This window comes from Cavia porcellus, unplaced genomic scaffold (genome assembly GCF_034190915.1).
Source record: "Cavia porcellus strain 051 isolate PalLab524CR breed Dunkin Hartley unplaced genomic scaffold, mCavPor4.1 scaffold_7, whole genome shotgun sequence".
Taxonomy (NCBI): Eukaryota; Metazoa; Chordata; class Mammalia; order Rodentia; family Caviidae; genus Cavia; species Cavia porcellus.
Genome location: NW_026947490.1, coordinates 7,253,193 through 7,272,088, shown reverse-complemented (window position 1 = coordinate 7,272,088; position 18,896 = coordinate 7,253,193). Strand labels below are relative to the sequence as shown.

Sequence of the window (18,896 nt, the reverse complement as noted above, 5' to 3'; positions counted from 1 at the left end):
GCCCCCAGTTCCTGTCTTCATGATGGATCCGCATAATTCTTGCTGCTAGAATTCCCTGGTGGTCACAGATCATCCTCCTAGGCAATGTCCACGTGAGACATTTCATCTAAGTTGCTGCTAAGATTCCTGGTCTTTAGAAATGCACACGTTTGTACCAGACGCAAAGCTATGTGCCCAGTCCCCTCCCAGCTGCCCTCTCTGGCCCATCCGACAACACACATTCCTGTCATCCTCCCTGCACAGGGGCAAAGGCAAGGAGGCTGGTGAAACACACTACAAAGGGGCATGGTTTACAGAGTCCAGGGATTTCATTCTATCCACCGGTCCCACCACTGCCCACTATGGTGAACTCCACGGTCTTGGTGTTGGAGCCTTCAGTGTGCTCAGTGTCAGTAGATGAGAAAAAGGTTCCACATTCTGTCAGTGCTAAGGATTAAATGAAGAAAGAAAAAAGTACAAGGTAGCAGAGAGCAATCACTATAATGTTAATTAGTAGATAAGGAACTAAAGGATGAGAATATAAGAGTGATCAAAAATTCAGTGATTATTTAACTCTTCTGCTATAATAATTTTCTTTAATTTAAACACACACTGTATTTCTTAATCTTACTTGTTTTTAATCTTACTTAATTTTTCTTACTTAATCTTTCTTAACCTTACATCTTACTTGGAAGGAAATACTAAGCAAGACAATTTTGATGCTGGCACCCCATTCCTTTGGAGGCAAAGAGCTAAATAAAGGGAATCAGAGCTACTCCTGAAATTCCTGATGATTATTTATAGATTTATGCAATTTTAAACTACCATCACTTGAGTCACCCAAAGATGTGATACACATAGGAATGTCAACACGGTAAACATCCACATCAATAATATGGTGCTCCCAAATTTAGAAACATTTATTGGAGGGAAAATTAGAATTAGCAAAATAAAATATTAAATGACTCCTAGGACTAGAAAAGAACTTGAGAAGTCTTTTAGCTGATCTCAGGCCTTCAGGCAGGCCTCTGCACTCCTGCTCCAATCAGAGTCCCGCTACATTTAAAGACTTGGCTCTTTTCATTTCCAAGGGCAGTCCCTCAGTGGGAGCGAATGATAACTCGCCACAAGCATAAAGAGAAGAAACGAAAACTGCATATAATTTGCATACTAAAGATTGGAACATTAATGAAGGCAAATCAGTCTCCTCCGTGGAATAGCCTGGCATTGAGATCCTTCTACTTTCCTTTTGACTTGGCTTACTGAAAATAAAATAATGCTTTAAAAATTAAAGGTTATGTATGGGGAGAGGTCATTTAGGAAGTGCCCTAGTTCTGTGTTTTAAACATACATTGTTTTAAATATAGTCATTCATAGGTGTCATCTGGAGATTAATTCCAGGACACAAACGCACACACACCAGGTGGCCATACCAAGGTGTGCAGCTGCTTGAGTCCCTTATATAAAATAAATGGCATCATATTTGCAAAAAACGTGCCCACATCCTCCCACACATCCTATGTAGATTCCTTGTAATACCTATTACCATTGAAAACACTGCACAAATAGCGGTTATTGTCTTGTTTCAGGAATAACAGGAAACAAGTCTACCCACGCTCAGTAGAATGGAGTTTCAAATTGATTCGTTTTGGGATCCACTCAGGATCTAGGCAAATCTGCATGTGTCATGGAGCTGTGGCCTCGGGTCCTCCATCCACTTCCTGTTGCCTTGTGCTCCGGTGTGCTGCTCCCCTGTCTCCTTCCTGGTTGACGTGCACTGAGCAGCAGTTGCTAGGCGCCACCCTCTGCCACGTTGTTTCTGCCTTAGAGCCTGACAACATGGATTGGAACCACGGGCAAATTAAACCTCTCTTCCTTGAAAAGGGGGGTGCTGGGTATTGTGTCCCAATCATAAGAAAGCTGACAGACAACATAGTAAGTTTTTTTTTCAACATTTTTGTTCCATGGTGAGTTGAATCCACAGAGGTGGATGTAGAACCTACTAATGCTGAGAGCCCACTCTCCCATGTCCACATGCTAAGTTTCTTATGCTTACAATGAGCTTTTATAAGAATTATAGATTAGAATCTGCACAGCTACAGGGAAAATGTAATAGTCTTTATATGAGCAAAGCCATGTGGGGTAATGCCTACCTTGAGTCAGCTGGAACTAGGTTTGAAATTCAACTCCAGAATGCTTTTGGTCATTCTGCTTTTGTGAATTTTCTATTTCCTGATTTATAAAATGGTGCAAGGAACTCCCATTTGTTAAAATGAGATTTGATCATGTTATGTGTGTAACATACTCAGTAGGAGTTTTTTCTTGTTTATTTGCTTGTTTGCTTTTGCCTATTTATCCTACTTACCGCTTAACTTTTTTTGCTAGTAGAGTTTTTCAAAATAAATGCTAATTTTAAAATGCATCATGGGCTAGGGGTGGTGGCCCATGCCTGTAATTGCAGCACTTGGGAGGCTAAAGGCAGAAGGATCACCATGAGTTCAAGGCCAGCCTAGACTACATAGCAAGACTCTGCCTCAAAAGAAAACAAACAGAAACTAAATAAATTGAAAAATAAAGTGAATTATGATGGTTTTAAACTGGCTGAGATTGCAATTTTCATGGGAAATGAAGAGTCAACATTTTTGAGTTTACATAACAAATGATGACCAGTATAGGCTAGGTTCCATGTGACATTTAAGGATAAACACAGAGCAGGCAAATATACACTTCTGATTCCTGAAGAGTTTATCACATTGCATAGACAAAGGAGCAAAGCACAGACACATTTACCAACGCAGTCACTGTAATAGGCACTACTGAGCATTGTAGGCACCCTCAGAGCAGCAGCCAACAATCTAGGAATAAAAAAAGGACTCCAGAGAAGGAGAGACTGAGCCCAGTGAGCCTGATGGAGCAGAAGAGGAGTCTAACCAGTGTCTGGTGCAAAAATGGTCAGAAGGGAGGGAATCTACCATCACCATACCTGTTGGCCAAAGGACCCAGGGACTAGGGTATGTTTTCTGTTTATGTAACTGCTGAAGAATCTAAAGGTCTAAAAATACACAAATGCCTTCAAGTTTATGTATGCAGGATTCTGCAAGGCTTCAAATCACCTTCCTGCCAATCTCTGTTTGGCGTCTTTTCTTCCTGGCTTGAGATTCTGCTTCTTGCAACCCTTATGCTTTTTATGGTGTTCCTGGATCTCCTTTGTATGAGGGTCTAACTCCTAATACTTTGTTGCAAGGAACATTTCCTAGAAAATCCATGGAAAGGGAGGTTTTGCACAATACTGCCCTCGGGGCATCACATGAAACCAGCAGCTTACTCACTGTAGAGCATGACATCTTTGCTGGGCACCATGACCCCTAATTCCTTTGCATAGGAGAGACTAGGATAATTCAGGCTCAGGGCAGAAAGAGCAGGAATTGAGAGGAGGGGGGTCTGGAGTGGCAGTCCTTAGCTCTTGCTGTGGAGAACCAACTCTGGATAGACAGAGGAGATGAAGTTGTCATCCTTTGAAGGAAGGACAGGAACTCCAGAAGTTACCATAACAAAGAGAAAATGTTAGAAAACGCCCTTCCCTGAAAAGCTATGGGAAGGCCACCTCCCTCTAAGCCTCTTTGCTCTTGCTCTGACTTTCCTCATCCTGTTGTACTTGGCACAGCAATGAGCAAACCCCATGGCTGGCACATTTTCCCACCTGGTAGTCACCCCAGATGGAGACTGATTGATGCATAAACTGTCTGGGCAGAACAGGTGATGCTTTGTGACTTGGCTGTCCTTCATGCCAAAGGGGCCATGAGGATGCAGTGGATCATGTCTTTCCTGCCCACCTGGTGACTGTGCACCTGTGATTCTCAGTGGCTCTTCACTCACCTGAACTTGCTGGCAGAGGATGAGGCTGCTGCTGATTCAGGTTCACCTCCGCATGACTTCCCCTCACACCTCTCATCTACAGGCTGCAGCAAGAGGAAGGGAAGACACAGATACCTTCGTCATCTCATCTGATGCAAACAACCACCGGGTATTGGATCAGGCAGGGCCTCTCATTGGCACACTTCTGTTCCAGAACCATCTTCAAGCTGTTACTTGGATTGCACTTGGCAAATGTTCTAACATCAAATGACTTTGGGATAAACTCTTACAGAAGGTTGTGACAGTAGCTGTAACTGGATGCTTTCAAATAAGATAATTGAGAAGGGGAGGAGGAATTTTCAAGTACAAGAACCCTGTTGCAGGTGCTTTTCTCACCGTTGAGAGGATACACCTGACACCCAAAATTAAAAGAGGAAAGTTTGGCTCACAGTTCGTCAAGGTTTCAGTCCATAAGTCAGCTGGTTCCAAAGCAGGGTGGTACAGCAGAGGAGAAACAGTTTAATGGTGGGCAGAAATAGCAAAGCAAGCAAGGGACCGTGGCAGCTCCTTTCTGATCTTTTTATACTCTGTCTAGGCTACTGAGATTAGGATAGTGCCAAAGCATTCAAGGGACTGATTTAGTAATCACTCATCCTTAATCCCAGCATTGCACCACAAATCAATCGCATACTCTAGGCAGAGCCACCTCTGAAAAACCCCCACCTTGACCACATGAGGCTATGGGGGAATATCTAGATACAAGCCACAGCGATGCCCCAGGAAAATAACCCAAGACTATCAAAAATACCTTATACGGATGAGGAGCCCAAGCAAAATACACCTCTTCTTATGGCAAGGATTAGAAAAATTGTATCCAAAGAACCAATTCCATGAAGCGCCTACTTGCAAGAATTTTGCATTTCTCTGGATTCGTGAAGGAAATAAACAGTCTACAACACATTTGAAGAAACTTACCCCACAGCGTGGGCTATGGGATGCAGAATACAGTTCTGGTATTCTTAGCACAGCAATGGATCTTCTCTACTGTCATAGTCAGGGGTTGTACACAGAGAACAATTCAGATCAGGACATGGAGTTTATAATATTTTTATAATGGTAAACGGAAGTTAACACAGGAGAATGCAGGAAATCCATCCGCAACACCAACGACATACATTATTTAGTCAAGAGTCTAAACCCCATGGCAATGTCCCACATGAGTTCAGATAAAAACCCAGATCTCAGAACAAGGCCTCCACGAGTCCAACTGGAGGTCCAGAGCCCACAAGAAGGACTCACGCCAGTCTCTTTTACGGATTCGTGCCAGGAAGACCCAAGGGTCAGCAGTGGAAGCCAGAAAGTCTATGCCAGCAGGATGAAGGAGCTGTGCTAGTGGGATGAGGGTTCTACACTGGAGCCCAGAAGTCACACTCACAACAAAGAGCGGGGCTGTCCTGAAAGGCACCACAGCTGTCCTCAGCGACACGGAGGCCCCGAGCTCCTCTGACAACAAGCACAGTCGGGAACGTGCCAGGAAGCAGCGTGACGAGTTCACCCTGGAGACCAGGCAGCACATGTCTTCCCCTCCGGAGCCAGGAAGCAATGCTCAATGTGAAGACCAAAGCTTCTCCAGGAGAACCAACAGCTCAGACAGCAACTCGTAGGAGAACCAACAATGCCTCCATAACACCTCAATCCCTCTCCACACCTCTCTTCTTCTCACCTATTTATCCTGGCAACCCTCCTCAGGTGGAGCATCTTCTCTCAATGCACGCTGATGTAATCCAGCTGGCGTTAAGTTGACCACTAGTTATCAAACCATAACATCTACCAACAAGACTAAATCGATAGGTTAGATGTGGATATGGTTAGAACTTTCTCCCCTTAAACACTAAAAATAATTATGTGTAATCCTTTTATAAATCAGTGCTTTTTGGTACTTAAAATCCAAGAAAAGAGCTATACATGAGTAAATGAAGCCTGCTACTCCTTCTATTCTAACCAAATTATCTTATTTCATGATCTATATCATACTAACTGCAGGCATTAGAAATAATGAGAGCTAGCAAGTATCTGCTGCTTACTATGGTGCTCATTACTCTTGTATATTATGAACACATTTAACCCCCAAAGCTATTTTATAGTAAGAATTATTTTGATCCCCCTTTAAAGGATGATGTGTTACAGTGAGGTTAAGTGACTTTCTTAAGATCATAGAGCTTTTCAAATAAAAGACCAAGCCTGAATTCTAGGTTTAGTGTCTGTGCTACTATGTTCTGCCACATTATGTCCCTTTCTGTCACACAGGTGAAACAGTTATAGTTTTTAACATCAGAAAAAAATATATTTTTGCTTGGTTTACCTATCTGGAGGGTGTTCAGAGGGTTTCCAACCAACATTTGAGAATTATTTGCCTGCTAATGTTGTAAAAGAATTTTCGAGATCATCTGATCCAAACATTCCCTCTTTCTTCCTCCTCTGGTAAACTGAGATGCAGGATAATAAAGAAATTTTCTTGACAGCTAGGGTATGAATCTTTTTCTCTCAGTTGTGAATAAAAAACATCGGGAAAGAACCTGGATTCTGGCCCTACAAGGTTAATTAAACTTGGGTTACTCCTAAGCAGTTATCTTAGTTCTAAAATGAAAGACTTAAAATGAATATTTTCTAGGGTTCCATTAAGCTGTAATTATAAATTGAATGATTTGCCCCGAGTCAAATAGTGTTGTCAGTAAGACAGAAAGAGGGGCATAGAGGATGAGGAAAGGTAAGAATAACTTCTAAGAGTGACACAGGAATTGGGATACAGCATCATTCGAATTGAAACATACTTCATATTTCTTCTCTCTCCTCCAGGGACTGATCGGATGGTAAGAAAAGAAGCAGTCAGAACATCAAAACCTTTGCCTGATCTTTGAGCAAGTTAAGCAGGGGCTGGAGGCAATGGTCCATGCTGGGGCCACCGACTAATGAGTCCCAAATTATGCTACAGGAGGATTAGAACCAAACTAGACCTGGAATGCAAAATCCCTGTGTACCCTGAAGCACAACTGAATTGGATTTCACTGAGCAACTTAAAACTAGAGTGCCTGTTAAACTGCAGTAGAAAGCTGTGAAGAAATGAGAACATAGCCAAGCAGCACACTGGAATGTCAAGAAACATAAATGGCTTATTGTCTGCTCTCATTACTATAGAAAATAAGTTTCCTCTCCATCCAAATATCCAACCCTAAACAAAACTTCAATAAAATATGAAATGCTCTTACCAGACACTTGGTCTCAGTCTCACCTAATATCCAGGTCCTTTACATCCAGAACTAAGAATTGAATGGAATATACAGAAGTAGTATGAAAAGCAGATTTACTAAAGGAAAGTACATTCCACACAGCAGAAACAGAGACTCAAGAATGGTTTGACCCAGAATAGCCACATCTGTTTTGAGGTTAAAATGCATTTGGAAGAGATCCAAGTGGACAGCACCGAGAAATGGTAGCCATCGGTAAAGAAAATACACCCTCAGGAACAGAGCGTGGGCAGAGCCAGAGACAGCAACTGCAGTGAGATCCAGGGTTGGCTTCTCTTTTGTGTTCCTAGAAATTGAGAAGTAGTCAGGAGTCATGACTAACTGGCTTCTTTCCAGTCAACTGCAAATCTGCCTCTGATTTAAGGAGGGGAACTTTTTTTTTTTAACTTTATAAGAACCTAGAGAGAACCAACATGGCTGCCAAAGCCCACCAGAGGGATCAAAAACTCTGATGCATGATGACCATGTGGATACCCTTGATTACACTAAAGCAGTTACAGCACATGTTCCTTGGGTTCATGCCAAATGTCCAGGAAGTATGCAGGAAATATGCAGGAGCATATTTTTAGGCTCATTCAGGATGTTCAGGAAATAAGGGAAGTGTAGGACCATATTTCTCAGGTTCATGTCAAAATGTTAAGGAAGTATAGTTACAGCAGGAGGCTTTTTAGGTTCCCAAGAACCAGAAGGCCCTCTATGTGCTCTGAGCCTAGGGCCAGATGCTTCCCACACTATCTCCTGTCTTAGGAATATAAAAAGTAGGAGGCCAGGTTCAGTGTCTGGTTTTGATAACTAAATGTTAGGGCTTAGATGTAAAACGACCCACAAAGCCTCATGTGTTTGGAAAGTGAGCAGATTATAGGAGGGTACAGCTGGCTTGCTGTTGGCATGCAGGGTCTGGCCAGAGGAAACAGGTTAGTGGGTGAGTGGCCGAAGAGTTTATCCTCTTTTCTAACTCTTCCCAGCATCTCTCTGCTTCCCAGATACCATGATGCAAGCAGATTTCCTCCATGCCAGGTCCATCCACCATGCCACCGACCATGCCAAGACTGAAACTTCTAGATTGTGAGTCAGAATAAAGCTCTCCTTTAAGTTTTAGGTGTCAGCCAGTTGAAATACAGAAGATTAACAACACCTATTTCAAAAACCTCTACTCTCAAAGGTTTGATAACACAGAAGAAATAGACAGATTCCTAGAAGCATATGAAGTACCAAAGCTAGGTCAAGAAGATGTAAAACTGCTGAATAACCCAATTTCTACTAATGAAATAAAAAATGTAATTAATTCCTTACCTACAAAGAAGAGCCCAGGCCCAGACGGATTCACTGCAGAATTCTACAAGAAAGACAAAGAAGACCTAATGCTGACACTCATCAAACTCTTCAATGAAATTGAAAGGGAAGCAATTCTTCCCAAGTCATTCCTGGAAGCAAATATTACTCTAGTGCCAAAATCTGAGAAAGCCCCAACTGAAAAAGAGAACTACAGACCAATCTCCCTAATGAACACAGATGCAAAAATCCTCAATAAAATATTGGCAAATAGGATGCAGCAAATCATCAAGAAGATTATACACCATGACCAAGTGGGATTCATCCCAGGAATGCAGGGATGGTTCAACATACATACATCAATAAATGTAATCCACCATATCAATAGAGTCAAAAGCAAGAATCACATGATCATTTCTATAGATGCAGAAAAAGCTTTTGATAAGGTACAACATTCATTATGATAAGAACCTTGCAGAAAATTGGAATAGATAGTCTTTACCTCAACATAATAAAGGCCATCTATGACAAACCAATATCCAGTATCATACTAAATGGCTAAAAACTGAAGGCCTTTACTTTAAAATCAGGCACAAGACAAGGATGTCCCCTGTCACTGCTCCTATTTTATATGGTACTGGAAATACTAGCCAGGGCAATTAGACAAGAGAGAGAAATAAAAGGCGTAAAGATAGGGAAAAAAGAAGTTAAATTATCACTATTTGCAGTTGATATGATACTCTACATAGAAGAGCCCAAAACTCCATTGAAAGACTCCTAGATATAATAAGTAAATTCAGCAATGTGGCTGGATACAAAATCAATACTCAAAAATCAATATCATTCCTATACACTAACAACAAAATCACAGAGAGGGAAATAAGAGAAACCGCACCCTTTACATTAGCAACCAAAAAAAATGAAATATTTAGGAATTATTCTCACAAAAGAAGGGAAAATTATAATACACTGAAAAATGAAACTGAAGATGCTCTCAGAAATGGAAAGACATCCCTTGCTCATGGATAGGAAGAATAAATATTGTGAAAATGGCCATTCTCCCAAAACTCTTATACATATTCAATGCAATCCCAATAAAAATACCATCAACATACCTCATAGATCTCAAGAAATCACTCCTAAAATTCATCTGGAGTGAGAAGAGACCTAGAATAGCAAAGACAATTCTAAGCAGCAAAGGCAAGGCAGGAAGCATCATAATCCCTGACTTGAAGTTATACTACCAAGCAACTGTAGTAAAATCAACATGGTACTGGAATCAAAACAGAGCCGAAGATCAGTGGAATAGATTAGAAGACACAACCACAACTACAAACACACTCAACCACTTTATCTTTGATAAACGGGCCAAACATGTTCACTGGAAGAATGACAGCCTCTTTAATAAATGGTGCTGGAAAAACTGGCTCTCCATATGCCGAAAACTAAAACTAGACCCATGCCTATCACCGTATACTAAAATAAGATCTAAATGGATCAAAGATCTAAATATTAAAACAGAAACACTAAATCTATTGGAAGACAAATTGGGTAAAAACCTTGAAGACTTAGGGGTAGGTAGAGAATTCATGAACAAGACTCAAACCGCACGGGAAATACTTCCCAGAGTCAATAACTGGAATCACGTCTTATTAAAAAGTTTCTGCACGTCAAAAGAAATCTCTAACAGAGTGAAAAGAAACCCCACAAAATGGGAAAAAATCTTAGTGAACCTCCCCTCAGACAAAGGTATTTTTATACAATGGAGTACTACTCATCTATAAAGAATGATCACATTGAGACATTTATAAATAAATGGACGCAGCTTGAGACCATACTCATAAGTGAAATAAATCAAACTCAAATGTATAAATACCGAATTGTTTCCCTAGTGTAAGTAATGATAAGAATACATAAAAGTACGTGGTAATCATGATTCCCAGTCACGCTGGTTTGAAGCCATATAATGTTTTCACTCATTAATTGGAATGGTTTTAATCTGGGTTGTTTTATTTTATTGTGTGTGATACTATGAATAGCTATTCTGAAGAAAATAAGACAGCAAAGGCCGGGCATGGTGGCTCACGCCTGTAATGCCAGCACTCGGGAGGCTGAGGTGGGAGGATTGTTGCGAGTTCGAGACCAGCCTGGGCTGCAAAGTGAGCTCAAGGCCAGCCTGAACGGCATAGTGAGACCCCGTCTCAAAAAAGACAAAAAAAAAAAAAAAAAAAAAAAAAAAAGAAAAGAAAATAAGACAGCGTAATAGCTAGTGCTGATTTAATATCATCCTGTTTTGAAGCCACATCAAGTTGTTGTTCATCTGTTTCCATTAGTTTTAACATGTTGTATCTTATTATATTTTAGTGTATGCAATAGTATAAGCAAAATTTTTTATAGGCAAAGAGATAATATAGAAACTGATGTTCGGTTTCTGTTACCTGGTTCTAAATACCCTGCAATACTTTCATTCTCTTGAATGGTTTCACACTGTCTTGATAAGTTTGATGCTATAGTATACGAAGTTAGACTCAAATATTTCAAGGAAAGAGACACTAGGGTAACTACTATTAATGTCAGGCTATCTGGTGGTGAAACACAATGATGCTTAAATTGTTCATTTCTGACCTATGTTGTTCTATTGATATGTTCTTTTTTATCTCAAACTCCCCCCTTTTTTCTTTTTTTAAAAATTAATTTATTTCTTAGTATCTTTTAATAAAGGAAAAACTAAATTAACAATAGCAGGATATATTATAGTAACTTTTTGTTTTCCTATTAACCTGATTTGAACCCTTGTATTGTTCTCCACATCTTGTTCTGACTGATTTTATTATATTCTGTTTTGTTTAATAGTATCAAATTTGAGGATATAGGCAATCACTTTGAAGGCAAGCAGATATTCTATGATGCCCTTGATGGTTTGACTATTATCTTCTTTGGAAGTCCTGTAAGGTCTCCAATGTGGGTTTTATTGGTTTTATTCAATTCTTTTATACCAGCTGATATAGGCAACTCTTTTTAGGATAACAAGAGGCATAATGGTAACCATTGTGATCACCTAGTAATCTCTTTTTGCATTATATATTATGTCCATCCTCCTGTGCTAACTGACTCTGTTTTGCTTTGTCACATTGGGTTTTTTTTTTTTGTTCTGTTTTGTTTTGTCTTGTTTCTTGTTTTATGTTTTTTTTTTCTTTTCCTCTTCAAAGAAAAAGTTATAAGAACTGTGGAAGTAATGGAACCCAAAATGTGTGATTGCTAGCATAAAAAAGAGAGGAAAGAAAGTGATCTAAAGGATACAACTGCAAGTGTATTTAAGTGTGTAGGATAGAAAACCATGTTACTGAGTTTTTGTTGGATCATTGAACAGAACTGTCTGCAATCTCACTGTATTAATGTACACTTTGTACGCTTTAATTTTGTAACCTGGACAACTGTTTCTGAGATGACAATATGTAATCTATTAACTAGTGAATTCTTACTGTATATGTTTTCTCTTGAAATTCTGTATTACTTGTAGCCTTTTACTGTTTTGTTTTGTTTTGTTTTGTTTTTCTCTTTAAATAAAAAAAGTTTTAGGTGTCAGGTATTGTGTTTCGGAGACAAGCAAAGTGACTATAACACAAAGCAGGTAAGAATAGGCAAAAAAAATGGGATTAAAATCTATGAGTTTATGCATAGCAAGAGCCCAATCCTGTGTGGCCTGGAGAACATAAATTCCCAGACACTTACAGATGTCTGAAGATGGGCCTCAGAACTCCCTTGTCACATGGAGGAATTTGATCCTCCTATAATGTTACTCAACTCTCCAACAGAAAATTCTGGGGGGCTGATGAACAGAAACAGGACTTCCTGGTCTAGAACTAACTGATAAAAATGTTGGCTTCTCAACCTGGGTACCCTTGACATACGGTATCAGGTTCTGTCCTAAATTCCTGATCTCCCAAACAAGTGTACAGCTGAGGTTAAATAAAAAGAGACAAATGGTGTGATTTTTAGGGCTCCAGGAGGCTCAAAACCCTTTAATTATGCTCAAGGCTTCGAGGGTTATGACAAAGGAGTCTTTGGATCAGTCCACTTATATTAGGACCAAGGACAAAGGGCAGAGAAACTGAGGAAAGTGCAGGCAATGAGCAGGACCTTGGGAGTCACTTCAAGGACCTCTCCAAGTCCAGCATGACAGAAGTGAGACTAGGAGTAATCTTTGCAGCTGCAGTCTCTACCTTGTTAATTGGGTTTGGAGCCAGAGTGTTCGCAGCTGTGGCCTTATCTTGCCCTTTGAGGTATCTCTGGCCTCACAGGCCACTACAATCCTCAGCCAGGACCAGTGATTCATAGAGGTCCACTTAACTATGAATCAGCTCCCATTGCCAGGCAAGGGGCCGAGGCCTAGGACAGACTCACAGACAAACATAGAAAGCCAATTAGTAAAATTTAAATCCTGCTCAGAGCCGCTTCGTAGTGGTCTCCAACATTGTGGGATGTTAAACAACCTGCTTCTACCTACTCTACCAGGTGCCAGTGTGACTCCCTAAATCATTACCACCAAAAATGTCTGCAGATGTTGCCAAATAACACCCAAGGGACAAAACTGCTCTCATTTAAGAACAAATGGAATAAGGAGATTAGAAAATGGTATAAACTTGGAAAGGCTGAAACATAAAAAACAAATGTCAGAAACAATCCTACATGCAACACTTTAAGGCACTTTATTCATATTAAGCTAAAAATATGGAGATTGTTTGAGATGCAGAGTTTATCACTAATTATTTTAACAAGTGCCTTCCGAATGCCTATTGTTGTTTCAAATTTTATTTTTTAAATATCCATCATGTCTCCCTCCTGAGGCTGTCAGCTTTCTTCTCTAGTTAAAATGTGACAAGAGTTATTATTTCCTTTTTAAAGCTTGTCAAAGTTTAATCAGCCTGATTACCAGATTGGAAATGAATGGCTATAAAATAGAAGTTTCTAAAAACAGGAGATCAATCAACACAATGGTGCACACCTGGTGAAGGGTTCATCATTACAGCAAACAAAGGCCTATAAGACAGTTTTGCTGCATAACAGGTTAACCTTCCTGTTCCAGGAAAAATCTGATAGCCTAAGTCTCACACTCTGAGGAAATCATAATAACTGGGTGAAGTGAGGTGCTACATCAATTCTTAACTTGTTTGTGTTATTGCTTGGTGATCAGAAAGTTTGGGCACCTCAAATTATCAGAAGTGATGAGTGTAGTTAGTTCTCCCTCCACATACAAAATCACGTATTGCATTTTAGCATCCAGGACCTGAGACTATGACCTATTTTGGAATAAGGTAATGCAGATGTAATTACTTAAGATGAAGTTGTACTGGAATAGGTGATCTCAAATTCTTTATCATTTGCAGCCTTATAAAAGGAGGAAATTTTCCCCAGATGCACAGGGACAGCATAACATGAGAAACAACAGAAGATGAAACAATAAATCTTCAACTCAGGGAATGCCAGCGATTGCTGACAACCACCAGAAGCCAGGGGAGACACCTGGAACAGCTTCTGCCTCGTAAGCTTTGGCAGAAACCAAGTATCCAGACATCTTGACCCCCGACTTCTAGGCTCCAGAACTGTGAGGCAGTGCGTTTCTGTCATTTAGGCCAGCCAATTTTTAGTACTTTTCAGCCACAGCCTATATATACCTCTCCTCTAATTTACCACTGTTGTGCCATCTGTAGTACATGAGGCAAAATGGTCTTCCCTCAGACTGACATGGCCAAACTATTCCCCTTTCAAACAAAGGACATCAGCACAAATTATCTTTTAAAGAGAGCACAGACCTATGGCTTCCCCATGAATCACCTCAGAACCTGGGAGCCCCAAGAACTGTGTATGACAATTCCCACAGGAAATCCAGCTTACCGTAGATTATTCCTGTCACTAACCTCAAGCCATTGGTCTCCATGGCTCTGCAATTGGTTTTCTTTTATTACTTCCAGAATATATTACGTACAGACTATAGTGAGTGTTTAAATGAAGAAAATTATTCCAGTAAGAGATAAATTGCATTACTTCCCCTCAAAACACTTCCTCATTTCAAATGCACATTCCATCATTGCAGCTCTTGCCACTTTCTGAAGCAGTTCTGGGCATGTACTTTCATGAGTGTCTTTTTGTGGCTACTTCAAAGTCTTGAGTCAATTAAAAGCAATTTCAGTCCGAGGAAAACATCATGGAATGTCCTCATCCACTCTGTTCAGCAGATCCAGCTGCTGAAACTTTTGGCTCTTCCCAGAGTCAAAATGATGATGGAATGTAAATTTTTTTAATTGGTTCAGGAAATTTAGGCTGCCACAACAGCTCTGAAGACCCTCATAAAAGAAGACTTGCAGAACTGCTGCAGAAAGGGCAAGAATGATGGGAAAGTGTGCTCAGAGGAAGCAGTAGTATTTTGAGGGGAATAAATGGCAGTGTGTCTTACTGTACTAAACACTTTTAATTGAAACTTTCACCATGTTTTTATCACACTTAATACTTTTCATTTATTTATGGAGGCTCTGGAAGCTTGTATGAAGCAGATTTTTTACAAATACTTTTCTTTTGGGGCTGGGGACTTAGCTCAGTGGCATAAGCACCTGCCTTGAAAGCAGGCAGTCGTGAGTTCGATCCCTGGTACCGATAAAAAAAAAGAATGCTTTTCTTTTTATTCCATTTATATAGCTTCAGCTAAAAGATGCAGCATTCTCAAAAGCCTTAAATGATTATGAGAATAAACAGTTTCAGAAGTTGTGCAATTTTCTCCAAAGGAGTCGAATTTCCTTTTTTGAATCCTTAGTAATAGGTTTAACAAGTATAATCCACATCTTTCACATGAACTGTTCTAAATAGGCTACATTATGGAACATTTTCCCACAGTGATGATATTGTAGATAAAAGAACCCTAAGCAAGTCCAAAGAAAACCATTTTGTTTGCAATGTCACTTAAAAGGAGTAAACTGAGTTTGGGATCCTAGGTGTAAAAGTTAATGGACTTCACAAAGGAAGTCACTTCTATAACAACTTTTTCAGTCCTTGTTTTGATTTTAGTGGGGGGCAGAGGTGGATGTTTTCACACTGAATTTTCCTTTGCCATGCAGCAGGTACACAGTGAAATTTTTCTGTCTCAGGGCTGGCTTGGGTGACCATCGAAAAATACCCATCCAACTGTAAGGGTAAGGATTCTTGAATCTTCCCACCAATTTCCATGGTGTAAAAGTATATAAACCATGGCAATTCTGAAGGGCTATTTCTCTGGCAAGAGCTGGTACCAGACTCTAGCGGCCCACCTCTCTCCTAACCCCAAGGTTAGGAGACCTTCCTCAACTCAAATGTGTTGAGACGGTCTATACTTACAGAGACGGTCTCCTATACTTATAGGCCTTTAAAGAATGTATTTTCTGCAGGTGAATGACAGAACATTGGTACTTACTGAACCCAGAGGAAAGCTAAAGAAAAGTGGAAATTTTCAAGTTCTGATTATGATAGCATAGCTTCCATGAAACAAACTTTCTCTTGGATAAACTATAAAGGCTGAATTTTCCATCTAAAGTGGCTGTTTGAACCCATGGGAAATCAAGCAAGGTGGCAAGACTTGAGGGATCAAGATCCACAGAGAAAAGCAGCATACTGATGTGACTGTAATATTCCTTGCCATATTTCTCCCCCAGCTGTATGCCGATTTCTCAGTCACAAAGAAGAGAATAAAAAGCTCAGGATCCTGGAAGTTAAATAGGATACCGAAAAGCTAAGTGGGTCTTTGTTCCTCTTACAGTGCTAGTGAGATGGATTTCAGAATTTGGAGCATGAAAATATTTTACTCTATCAATCTGACCTGTTCTTACTGTGCCTGTCACTGGGATAAAGGTGTTGTGGTTTAAGCTTGAAGTATCCTTCAAAGATTCATGCATTGAAGACTTGATGCCTAATGCAGTGTTCAAAGGTAAGGCTGAAAGAGGTAATTGAATCATAACAGTGTTAACCTCACCAATTAATCTATTGGTGAGTTCATTAGCTGAATGAACACTGGGAAACAGAACTTATTTGGAGGAAGTAGATTCCTGGGGCATGCTTCAAAGGGCTTATCTCTTCTCTGGCTCTTCCAGCTGTGCTCTGGCTCTTCCCCTGTGGCTGCCATGTGATCCTCTGTGATGCTCTTCTACCATGGAGCCAGCTTACCATGGACTGAAACCTCTGAAACATAAGCCAAAATAAACCTTTTCTCTTTTAAATTATGTATATTGGGTATTTTGTCCCAGCAACAAAGAGCTGACTAATGCAAAAAGTAAACCCAGTATATCTCCAGAGAAAGATGTCATCCAAAGTCTCTATAATTTGTCATGGGCAGTATTTGGCATTAAACAAACAAACAAAGCACATAAAAAATAAAACAATGATTATAAAACAGAGAGAAAAAGAGGAGAAAAAATGGATAATAGAAATATACACAGAGCTGGGGAGGTCTTTAAAATATATGTGACTAATATGTTCAGGAAATAGGGAGAGCTTTCCCAAAAGGGAAGGGAACCAAGAAATAGAGGAAAAAAGGAAGAGAAGGTGATGAGAAAAAAAATTAAAGTATGTTATTTACTAGTACCAACATCCCACAAGAAATGTAATCATTACGTACTAATAAAAATTGAAAAACAGAAATGAATTAAAAATAGCGAGGGGGAAATTACAATGAAGAATTAAAATCTAGTAAGAAAACCCAAATGTAAAAATTTAGAAACAAAAGATACACTGGTCAAAATTAGTATCTAAAGATATGGGATTAGATTAGATAATAGAAGAAAGATTCACACTAGAATAGATAACATAAAAGAAAGTATCAGGGAACTGAAAGATATTTGGCCAGTGGAAAATAGCCATACTGAATCATAAAAAGGGAAAAGAGAAAATACTTAAAAGTGGAAGAGCCCCATGATACAATGTAAAAGGGACTAAAATCTGTATAAGTAGGGGCTGGGGATTTAGCTTAGCGGCATAAGCGCCTGCCTTAAAAGCAGGCAGTCGTGAGTTCGATACCTGGTGCCGATAAAAAGGAAAAAGACAAAAAAAAAAAAAAATCTGTGTAAGTGGAGACCCGAAAAAAAGGGAAGAGAGATGTAACGGAGAAACCAGTAGAAGAGATTACACATAAATTTTTTTTGCCACTGATGAAACAGTCACATATTCAAGAAGCTCTAAAAACTACATGCACAGGAAACACAATGAAAACCACACCTAGACACTTTTGACAAAAACTGCAAAAGGCCAAAGATGGGGAGAAAAATTCTTTAAACAGAAGCATAAAGTCTTCAGAAGTTTCTTTTCCTGCAGCAGTCTGATTTCCACAAAAAAGATTTACACTGACGTGTGGATTCTCAGTTTTTATTCCCAGTCGTCTTATGTGTTATATGGGAAGGTCATCCAGGAAGGAGAATTTCTCTTTACTAACCCAGGCAAGACACTCACTTCTTAAATTGGAAGATGCACTCTTCAGTTAGTTACCCTAATCCAGCCTCGGGTGAGCTAGCTGCCACCACAACAGCTACTCTCCCCTTCTTCATAAGGACTAGAACTCAGCCGAAAACAAATGAAAATAAGAACTCTTCCGTTTACCAAGCATCTACTGTGCTCGAAAGAGCCATGTGACACAGTCTAGCCCACGGCACTTTAGAAGTCCTCTGATGCAGTGTACCAAGAGAAGACTCAAAATATCTGACCTACCAAAAAACCAATCAAGGTCTTATTCTTTCATGATGTCTTTCCAAGATAAGAATGAGATCATTTAACACAGGAGATAATATCATCAAATTCCCAAGGAAAATCTGAGTAGAGAAGATACATAACAATCTGTCTTTGATCTCTGGAATTTATATCAGTTCAGCTCAGAAATCACAGGGGGTTTTGGTATTGGTGTGTGTGTGTGTATTAGTTCCCTTCTGGGAGCTTCATGCACGTGTACAACCTATGTGGATCATTTTTACCCTTCTCACCTCCTCTGCCCTTCCCTCCCACTCCAGCTCGTTCCCTTCTTCTCTAATACCCCCTTTTATATTTCATGTCTTCTCCCTTCACCTCACTTTTATTTAAGATTCCACATACGTGATATTTTCTAAATCTGGCCTATTTCATGCAACATTATTATGTCCAATTTCATCATTTTTCTGCAAGTGACACGCCCTGTTCCTCTTATGAACTGAATAATTCTCCACTGTGTAAATATGCCACATTTCCTGTACTCATTCATCTCTTGTATACTGGGCTGCAATAAACATGGATATGCAAGTGTGTAGGCTTTAATTCTTTTGGGAATATATGGGATCACAGGTTTTAATCACGTTTCTCATACAAAACATAGAGGGAACTGGGGAACCAGTTTCCTTCAAAATCTGAGATTTTAGTGAAGAGCCAAATTTTTAGTCCATTTACCACAAAACAATATTTTTGTAAAATACAATAAAAAAATGAATAACTAGGAAAGTGAAAACT

At 39.7% G+C, this 18,896-nt stretch overlaps 1 long non-coding RNA gene across 1 annotated transcript; it reads right to left on the bottom strand.

Annotated features, from left to right (window-relative positions):
• Positions 1-1,274: 1,274 nt before the first annotated feature.
• LOC134476698 (uncharacterized) lies at positions 1,275-3,929 on the bottom strand. The gene is made up of 2 exons (XR_010048511.1): positions 3,856-3,929; positions 1,275-1,810 (listed from the first exon to the last, which is right to left on the bottom strand). It is a non-coding gene; the product is annotated as an uncharacterized LOC134476698 (long non-coding RNA).
• Between the last annotated feature and the right edge of the window lie 14,967 nt (positions 3,930-18,896).